Raw genomic sequence first — 10,912 nt, 5'->3', positions numbered from 1 at the left:
ACATCTTCATCTTCCATTTCTTCAACGCCAGCCTCTTCAGCTGTGAACTGAGGCATAGGCGAGGAAACAACTGGTGTTGAAGGGATTTGATCCGCTTCAATTTCTTCATCCATCTGCTCTGACAAAGCAGCAGAAGGATTTTCTTCATTAGATCTGCTGGGGATCACATATTCTTCATCAAAAGGAACAAGGTCCTTTGATGGCATAGTTGAGATCGGAACAACATCAATGGGATTTGCGAACGAACTTGTCATATACTTCATTTTCTTCGGAGCTAAAGAATCTGAAGTAGCTGATGCTTTCCTTTTCTTCACAGCTGCCCGCTCTGCAGTCTTGGTCTTCTTCACATCTGATGCAGATGGAAGGATCGGAGTTGGTGTAGGCGCAGGAGGAGCAGAGGAATCTGGTTGATTTTCTTCAGGCACAACTGATGCAATTGCCCTGACTTCTTCATTTTCTTCAGGCGCACCACTAGTGGATGCCCTGGCAATTTCTTCAGTGGCTGGAATGCAGTCATCATCCCTGGAACTCACATTTTCTTCAGCAGCCTGAAAGTCATCAGCGGAGCTGGCATGTTCTTCAGTTGGCTGAGCAGATGCTTCAGCCTGAGGAATTTCCTATTGCGATGGAGCTGCAACATTTGAGATGAACTTCTCATCCAGTTTAACAAACCTGGCCTTGGCTCCTTGCCAATCAACATAGTAGGCTTTGAAGTCATTGCTGAGGGTTTTGATTTCAGACTGGATTTTTACAAGTTCATCAGTTGTCATAGTGACAATGTTGTTCTTTAGAAATTTCTCCTTCTTATATTGCGCTTTCTTGATCTGCCTGGCCTTCTCATATTTCCATTTTTCTTCTTGGATGAAATGGGTCAGCATGTGACTTTGGCCAGGAGTCAACTTGAAATCAGGCATAGGAGTGTTTAGGTCCTTGTGCCAGAGATCAATATAGTCGAGGATCAACCTTGGATCCAAAAGCAGTGGCACATTTGTGCCTTTGGCTCTAGCGGCCTTGACTTGCCTATCTCTGATGATCTCAGCAAGTTCTTCATCATCAGCTTCGTCTTCTTCAGACGTCACTTGGAAGGCGACCTACTTCTTCTGAGGACTAGGGCGAGGACCTCGTCCAGCAGTGGCCTTTGTCTTCAGCAGAGAGGGTCCCGTTAAAGAATTGGGTGCAGTTGAGGAACTAGCTAAAGCTCCTGAGGCAATAGAGATGCATGTAGTCCTTTGGCACGTGGCAAGATGAGAGGACTTTGTCGGAGTAGCTGAGGACTTTGGAGGAGCTGAGGATTTTGGAGGAGCAGGAGTAGCATGAGGAATTGGCCTTGAGGGATTTGAAGATTTTGGCCGTGAGGACATTGCTGAGGAACTTGGCTTTGAGGGCACTGAAGGTGAAGCACTTGGCTTACGTGCAGGCTTCTTTGCCATAGATTTATTCGGCTTGACAGAGGCCTTAGTGGCAGCAGCAGCAGCAGAGTCTTCATTGAATTTCCTCACTGCTTCTTTTGCTTGTTTGGCTAACTTGGCCTGGCGCTTGGCCCATTCTTCAGGAAAGTCCTCACCATGCTTGATGCTAGTGGGATCCGCTTCTTGGCCAGGTGCCAATGGAGGTCTTGAGCATGGAGGGGTAACAGCGAATTTCTTCATGTATTTGGGAGTAACATATCTATACTCCCTCCATTCTCTAGCCCATCTCCTCTCTATCTTTTGAATGCGCACCTTGCACTGATTTTTATCTTCCTCGGGAGGTGTGCAGTACCCAGTATAGATGTCATCAGGGATTTCAAACACTGTGTTGACCTCTCGCTTATTTCCTCCTTTCTGTGGCTTCTTACCATCAGTCATTTTCTTCAGTTGAGGAATTTGAACAATCGAATTTTCTGAAGAAGTATGCAATTTTTCTTCGAGGAACGCTGCAAATGAGTTAAGTTGATGAGAACATGGTGATTCAGCAGCGGACAAGAGTACCTGTGAACAGAGTATAGTTGCGAGGAATTTGGAGAGGTCATATGTGTTCTCAGAAGGTTTTGTAAAAAGAACAAGTTTGAGGAATTTGACCAGATAAGTCTTGAAGAATTTCACTAAGCGTTCTTTGTCTTAGGTTCCAGAGATGTATAGGTCGAAAATCCACACATTTGAGGAATCTTGAAGAAAAACATAGCTTAGAGAAACGAATAAAGAACAGATGACATGTGAGGTGTTTTAGTGTGTGAAGATTTGAAGAAAAACACCTTTGAAGATTTTGTAGATAATCATTTGAATCATAGAGGGCAGTAAAAGTATCTTTTAATTACCCTGAACGAAGAACATGACGAACTGTGAGGTTGAGAAGTGAAGTTCATCTGTGCAGATCTTCCACGCCCAAACTCGGCGGAGGAAGACGGCTACGGCAGCGCCAGAGTGAAGATTTACGCGGCCGGCGCGAGTACGGCGGCGACGAGGTCGAGGCAGTGAAGCTCTTCCTCACCAGCGATGATGAAGTAGCGGCGAAACTAGGGTTTGAGAAGCTCGAGCTGGAGAAGGAGGTCGAGCGGAGTAAAGGAAGTGAGGAAGGGGAGAGGGGGTATTTATAGCCACGGTGAAAAACTGTCCGCCCGAAGAATTTGGACGAACGTGCCCCTGACCCTTCTCATTCACATGACATGTGTCACCCACGTACTGAGAAGTGGAGATCGTGTTAGATCGTGGGTGAATAGATAAGTATATCGTGGGATGCGGAACGGTTTGAGCGGCAAAGCCGAAAATTTAGATAAGATAGGTTTTGAAGTTCCGTTCGCAATTTCTTCAGCTGACAAGGACACAGTGAAGATTTTGAACGAGTTTCAAATAGAACGCACATGAAGAATTTGTGAACAGATTGGGTTGAGTATAGCATAGAGGGGGAAGGGTCCGATCACATTCACTTAGCAAAAAAACAACTTGAAGAAATAGCCATAAGTGAATGCTGTAGAGGACATAAACTCATATATATATAGCCAATGAAGAAAAATGACGGAAACATTAAAGACAATGCAAAGTTGAAGAATTTGAACAACTGAGGAATTTCAACTTTTTGTGGTGGCGTGACCCACCGTATAAGAATGATGATTTCAGACACCGCGTACAATTGTCGTAGGGTTCTGAGAATCAAATTCTTCATTAATTTCTTCACACTTAGAGTGTTATTCTTCATTGATTGAAGAAAAACGTTTCCTCATGTGTTGCACATCTAAGTCATCAATTTTGCATAAGTGTTAGGATGAGTGTCCTTTTCAAAGAATATTCAAAGATTCTAAGATATTTAGCTCACACCGCAACTTTCTAAATCTCTTCTCATCCAAGGGCTTTGTGAAGATATCGGCTAGTTGTTCTTCAGTCTTCACAAGCTCAATAGAAATGTTGCTCTTCAACACATGATCGCGAAGAAAATGATGACGAATCTGAATGTGCTTTGTCTTCGAGTGCTGAACTGGGTTGTGAGCAATCTTGATGGCACTCTCATTGTCACAGAAGAGAGGCACATTCTTCATGTTGACGCCGTAGTCCTTGAGAGTTTGCTTCATCCATAGCAATTGAGCACAACAAGAACTAGCGGCAATGTACTCAGCTTCAGTAGTAGATAGTGATACGCAGTTCTATTTCTTCGAGGACCAATAGACCAAAGATCGTCCGAGGAAATGACATGTACCAGATGTTGACTTGCGGTCCACACGATCACCAGCATAGTCAGAGTCAGAATATCCAATGAGATCAAAAGCCGAGCCCTTGGGGTACCATAATCCAAGTGTTGGTGTGTGAGCTAGATATCGAAGAATATGCTTCACAGCCTTATGGTGTGATTCCTTCGGTGTAGCTTGAAATCGGGCACACATGCAAACACTAAGCATAATATCTGGCCTAGATGCACATAAGTACAATAAAGAACCAATCATGGAGCGGTATACCTTATGATCAAAGTCAATACCATTTTCATCAGTGCACAGATGGCCATTTGTGGGCATAGGAATTTTGACGCCTTTGCAATCTTGCATGCCGAATTTCCTCAGTACATCCTTGAGGCATTTCTCCTGAGATATGAATATGTCATTGTGTTGTTGACGAATTTGAAGACCTAAGAAGAATTTCAACTCTCCCATCATAGACATTTGATACTCTTCACTCATCATATAGGAAAATTCATCACTATAACGTTGGTTAGTACAGCTAAAGATAATATCATCAACATACATTTGGCACACAAACAATTCACCATCATAAGATTTAGTGAAAAGAGTAAGGTCGAGTGAACCGGGTTTGAAGCCTTTCTTCATAAGGAATTCCTTCAAAGTATCATACCACGCCCGTGGGGCCTGCTTGAGGCCATAGAGGGCCTTATTGAGTCTGAAGACTTTGTCAGGATTCTTTGGATCTTCAAAACCTGGGGGTTGAGCAACATATACTTCTTCCTCAAGCTTACCATTGAGGAATGCACTTTTCACATCCATTTGATATAGAGTGATATCATGATGGTTAGCATAAGCAAGTAATATGCGAATAGCCTCAAGTCTAGCAACAGGTGCAAAAGTTTCATCGAAATCAATTCCTTCAACCTGTGTGTAGCCTTGAGCTACAAGCCGTGCCTTATTCCTTACCACAAGGCCATTTTCGTCTTGCTTGTTGCGATAGATCCACTTTGTGCCAATGATATTGTGCTTGTGAGGATTTGGACGTTTGACCAGTTCCTAGACGTTGTTGAGCTTGAAATAATGTAATTCTTCTTGCATGGCCTGAATCCACTCAGGCTCCAGAAATGCTTCATCTACCTTAATGGGCTCTGTGATAGAGACAAAAGCATAGTGCCCACAAAAGTTAGATAAATGTGAAGCTTTTGAGCATGTGAGAGGACCATGCGCTTTAATGTCATTGATGATCTTTTCAACTTGCACTTCTTTTGCAATGCGAGGATGAGCTGGTTGTCGTTGAGGAATTTGATCAGCATTTTCTTCAGCACCATTTTCTTCAGGTGCATTAGCTCGACGTTCTTCATGTTCTGGAATGAATTCTTTAGCAGATTCTTCAGTAGGAATGACATCCTCAGTAGCCTTGAACTTGATAGTTTCCTTAGGTGCTGGTTCATCTATCACAGAAGGTAGGTGCTCTCTCTGCGAGCCATTAGTTTCATCGAACCGCACATCTACAATTTCAACAACCTTGTGAAGAACGTTGTTGAAGACTCTGTAGGTGTGCGAGTCCTTTCCGTAACCAAGCATAAAACCTTCATGTGCTTTCGGTGCAAATTTTGAGTTGTGATGAGGATCTATAATCCAACATTTAGCACCGAAGACTTTGAAATAACTTACATTGGGTTTCGTATCAGTGAGGAGTTCATAGGCAGTCTTCTTGAAGAATTTGTGAAGATATACTCTGTTGATGATGTGGCACGCAGTATCAATTGCATCAATCCAGAAACGACGAGGTGTTGATGTCTACTACACAACCTTCTTCTTGTAGACGTTGTTGGGCCTCCAAGTGCAGAGCTTTGTAGGACAGTAGAAAATTTCCCTCAAGTGGATGACCTAAGGTTTATCAATCCGTAGGAGGCATAGGATGAAGATGGTCTCTCTCAAGCAACCCTGCAACCAAATAACAAAGAGTTTCTCGTGTCCCCAACACACCCAATACAATGGTAAATTGTATAGGTGCACTAGTTCGGCGAAGAGATGGTGATACAAGTGGTATATGGATAGTAGATAAAGGTATTTGTAATCTGAAATAATAAAAAACAGCAAGGTAGTAAGTGATAAAAGTGAGCGTAAACGGTATTGCAATGATAGGAAACAAGGCCTAGGGTTCATACTTTCGCTAGTGTAAGTTCCCTCAACAATACTAACATAATTGGATCACATAACTATCCCTCAACATGCAACAAAGAGTCACTCCAAAGTCACTAATAGCGGAGAACAAACGAAGAGATTATGGTAGGGTACGAAACCACATCAAAGTTATTCTTTCCAATCAATCCGTTGGGCTATTCCTATAAGTGTCACAAATAGCCCTAGAGTTCGTACTAGAATAACACCTTAAGACACAAATCAACCAAAACACTAATGTCACCTAGATACTCCAATGTCACCTCAAGTATCCGTGGGAATGATTATATGATATGCATCACACAATCTCAGATTCATCTATTCAACCAACACATAGGACCTCAAAGAGTGCCCCAAAGTTTCTACCGAAGAATCACGATGAAACGTGTGCCAACCCCTATGCATAGTGAGGGAGTCCTGGATTAGGGGGTCTCCGGACAGCCGGACTATATCCTTTGGCCGGACTGTTGGACTATGAAGATACGAGATTGAAGACTTCGTCCCGTGTCCGGATGGGACTCTACTTGGCGTGGAAGGCAAGCTAGGCAATACGGATATGCATATCTCCTCCTTTGTAACCGACCTTGTGTAACCCTAGCCTCCTCCGGTGTCTATATAAACCGGAGGATTTTAGTCCGCAGGACAACAGACAATCATACCATAGGCTAGCTTCTAGGGTTTAGCCTCTCCGATCTTGTGGTAGATCAACTCTTGTACTACTCATATTGTCAAGAATAATCAAGCGCAACGTAGGGTTTTACCTCCATCAAGAGGGCCCGAACCTGGGTAAAACATCGTGTCCCCTGCCTCCTGTTACCATCCGCCTTAGACGCACAGTTCGGGACACCCTACCCGAGATCCGCCGGTTTTGACACCGACATTGGTGCTTTCATTAAGAGTTCCTCTGTGTCGTCATCATTAGGCTTGATGGCTCCTTCAATCATCGATAGCGATGCAGTCCAGGGTGAGACTTTTCTCCCCGGACAGACCTTTGTATTCGGTGGCTTCGCACTGCGGGCCAACTCGCTTGGCCATCAGGAGCAGATTGAGAGTTACGCCCCTGGCTACCAGGTCAGGTTTGGAAGCTTAAACTACACGGCCGATATCCGCTGAGACTTGATCTTCAACGGATTCGAGCCCCTGCCTAGTGTGCCACACGGTCACGATGAGCATGATTTAGCTCTACCATCGGACAGTGTTCAGGAGATCGCACTGGCAACCACTCCGACCATCAATTCGGAGCCAGTTGCGCCATCCATGGACGGGTGGATAGAACCCGCCACGGAGGCCGTATCCTCAGCGGCGATCGAGCCGAGTATCGACCTTACCCTTCACGAGAGCCGTGATGCCAAACTGTCAGATCCTTCCTCGGCCACAGACTCCGAACCGCCTGCGCATGTGCCTATCGAATCCGACTGGACGCCGATTATGGAGTTTACCTCCGTGGATATCTTTCAGCACTCGCCCTTCGGCGACATACTGAACTCATTAAGGTCTCTCTCCCTGTCAGGAGAGTCCTGGCCGAACTATGTTCGGCAGGATTGGGATGCGGATGACGAAGAAATTCGCTACCCACCCACTACCCACTTAGTAGCCACTGTCGATGATTTGACCGACATGCTTGACTTCGACTCCGAAGACATCGACGATATGGATGACGATGCTAGAGACGAACAAGAACCACTGCCCACAGGGCACAGGATGCCCACTTCATCATATGATGTATACATGGTGGACATACCCAAAGAAAACGACGACGAGGAACGGAAGGACGCAGCGAAGGGCTGTTCCCTCGAGAAGCAGTCAAAGCGGCGGCGTAAGCACCACCCCAAATCCCGCCTCGGCAGAAACAACGATCATATAGATCCAGCGATAGAGCAGGGTGAACCATCGCCCGACCACGGCAACACAAAGAATCAAACCGAACAACCCGACTTCGTCGAAGATAACAGTCTGGACGACATCACACCGGACAGGCACCCGAAGCAACAGAATGCCCATCAAAGGCTTTGTTGCCACTACGAGGAGTCTGAAAAAGCAGAAGCAAAGGCTCAGGGCTGCACAAGACACACTCAGAATCAGATGGAGTGAAGTACTCAACACGGCAGCGAAGTACGGCGGTAATCGCCACACCAAGAGCTACCCGAAGCGAAAGTTGCTACCTGAATTCGATAAGGAGGCCTTAGATCCCCCGCAACCAAAAAACAAAACGGCCATCCAGTCGGATAGACGACCTCATGGCCAACATAGAGCGGTAAACGACGTCGCACATAAGCCAGTACGCAATCCGCGTGAGGGCTCGCATCAAAAGGACGGCGCAACCAGATCCATCTATGGGCCACGCAAGCGTGCTCCAGCATGCAATGCAACACAACAAACATCCCAACACCACGGTACACCCAAATACAGGGGTGCCGCACACCCCCTATGTTTCACCGATGAGGTGCTGGACCACGAATTTCCAGAGGGATTCAAACCCGTAAACATAGAGGCGTACGACGGAACGACAGACCCTGGGGTCTGGATTGAGGACTACATCCTCCATATCCATATGGCTCGAGGAGACGATCTCCACGCCATTAAGTACTTACCCCTCAAGCTCAAAGGGCCAGCTCGGCACTGGCTTAAAAGCTTCCCCGAAAACTCCATGGGAAGCTGGGAAGAGCTCGAAGACGCTTTTCGGGCAAATTTTCAAGGGACCTATGTCCGACCACCGGATGCAGACGATTTGAGTCATATAACTCAACAGCCCGGAGAGTCAGCCCGAAAGCTTTGGAACAGGTTCCTCACTAAAAAGAACCAAATAGTCGACTGCCCGGACGCCGAAGCCTTTGCAGCTTTTAAGCACAGCGTTCGAGACGAATGGCTTGCCAGACACCTCGGCCAAGAAAAGCCAAGAACAATGGCAGCATTAACAAGCCTCATGACCCGCTTTTGCGCGGGCGAGGATAGCTGGTTATCCCGATGCAGCACCAGCGACCCAAGTACATCCGAAGTCAGGGACGAAAACGGGAAACCACGACGCAGCAAAAACAAGCGCCGGAATAAAGAAGACATCCCAAAGAGCACGGCGGTAAATGCCGGATTTAGAAGCTCTTGGCCAGGTCAACAAAATCTGCCCTCGAAAGGCAACAGAGACGAACTGTCCAGCCTAAACAAGATTCTGGATAAAATATGTCAGATCCACAGCACCCCCGATAAGCCTACAAATCATACCGATAGGGAATGTTGGGTTTTCAAGCAGTCTGGCAAGCTCAACGCCGGACATAAGGGGCAGGATACACCACGCGAACACGAGGGCGAGCCTCGCAAGCAAAGCACTGGGGAACAGAAGAAATTCCCACCAGAAGTCAAAACAGTAAACGTGTTACACGTAACAAAGGGGAGAAACAAAGCGGCACTCCTAGAGACACATGCCCCAGGGCCTATCACCGTGGAGTTCTGCCACTGGTCGTCCCAACCGATCACCTTTGACCATCGGGATTACTCGGCAAGTATCCGGCTTGCAGGATGGGCTGCCTTGGTATTAGACCCAATAATTGACGGATACCACTTCACACGAGTCCTGATGAACGGCGGCAGCAGTTTAAACCTAATATATCAGGACACAGTCCGCAAAATGGGGATAGACCCAACAAAAATTAGCCGCAGCAATACTACCTTTAAAGGAGTAACGCTAGGCCCAAAGGCCCATTGCACGGGCTCCCTGCTACTAGAGGTTATATTCGGCTTTCCCGATAACTTCCGCAGCGAAAACTTAACCTTCCACATCGCTCGCTTTAACGCAATACCGCATTATGCTTCTCTCATGCTTAAGATGCCCGGTCCATGCGGCATCATTACAGTAAATGGAAATATTGAGCGCTCCTTGCACGCGGAAGACCGTGCGGCTGCCTTGGCAGAAGCACACTAAACGGCCTCACCAACTAAAGCATCTGACAGGTCGTTAAGACCACGGACGCCGGTTAGACGAGTCCGGCGCACCTATATGTAATTGATACAGGTTTGATGGCTATACCCCTATTACAATACAAGGGGCTCAGCGCGCGCAAACAAGCGGCAATTAGGCTCAACTTTACTCATCTTGAACTGTACATGGTTTATTTAGTATAACCTACCTTTTTGCATGAAAACTTTTCAACTAAGTTGCTCTCTTTTACAGATGACCATCGTGCCACACCCGTCCAGGATATGGCACAACGGAGACACAGGCGCAGACGTGCAGCAGGGACCCGTTCCAAGGATTCTTTATAGATTAAGACCCTGCGTAAACCTTTTTTACTGTCTCTTGTTGATACACATCCCCCGGATTCTCAGTACAATTGAGAAGGATGCTGACGTATTGGCATGTGGCCATGTCAGAATATTGCACGTACCTGGACACCAAGGGCTTATTACAAAGGGCACTGCTTAAGCCCGGTTTACACCATAAAGACCGAATACCTTAGGGAGTGTTCGGCGTCGCGAGTTTGGCTTTATATGCATCAGCTTTGAATCATGTCTTTGGTCAAATGTTGGGTTTGCCCGGCTCCTGTGTTTTGCTGCCTTACATTCCGCTCTATCGGCTAAGGCGACACCAGTCGAACTACTGCGATTGTGCCCTGGTTCATCCGGACGAGCACCTCAGTAGAGAAAGCCAAAAACTGACTGTCATGATATAGCGTGAGACTAGTCAACCACTCGATGACCTAGAGGAATCTTCGGGATTCCTCCGCCTTAAAGAAGGGCCGTTTCCCGGCCAGGCATGTACACACCCCGAATTCGGATGAGTGCGAAGCCGCCAGGGGCTATATAGTAGCCCCACTGTCAAACTCCTCTGGCTAAGTGAAAGTATTGAAGCATTATAGTCTGATTGCCTAGTTCGCTGCGCTATCACCTCCTTAATGGACCAAGACGTTGGATCAAGTGTGCAGATGCATCTTCTACGAACACCCCCGCATTATATGCGTGGGGGCTGAAGCCGACGACTGCCATCTTTCAGGTTATATACATATATACATAAACGGTCGCACGGGAGGCATCATAGTACTTTCGGGCAAAAGTATAAATAGAGCCTTGATAAACTCAATAAAACATTGTTTT

The sequence above is a fragment of the Triticum urartu genome, chromosome 1A (assembly GCF_056163025.1).
Source record: "Triticum urartu cultivar PI428250 chromosome 1A, HENAU_Tu73, whole genome shotgun sequence".
Taxonomy (NCBI): domain Eukaryota; kingdom Viridiplantae; phylum Streptophyta; class Magnoliopsida; order Poales; family Poaceae; genus Triticum; species Triticum urartu.
Note: the sequence above shows the minus strand (reverse complement) of the source record.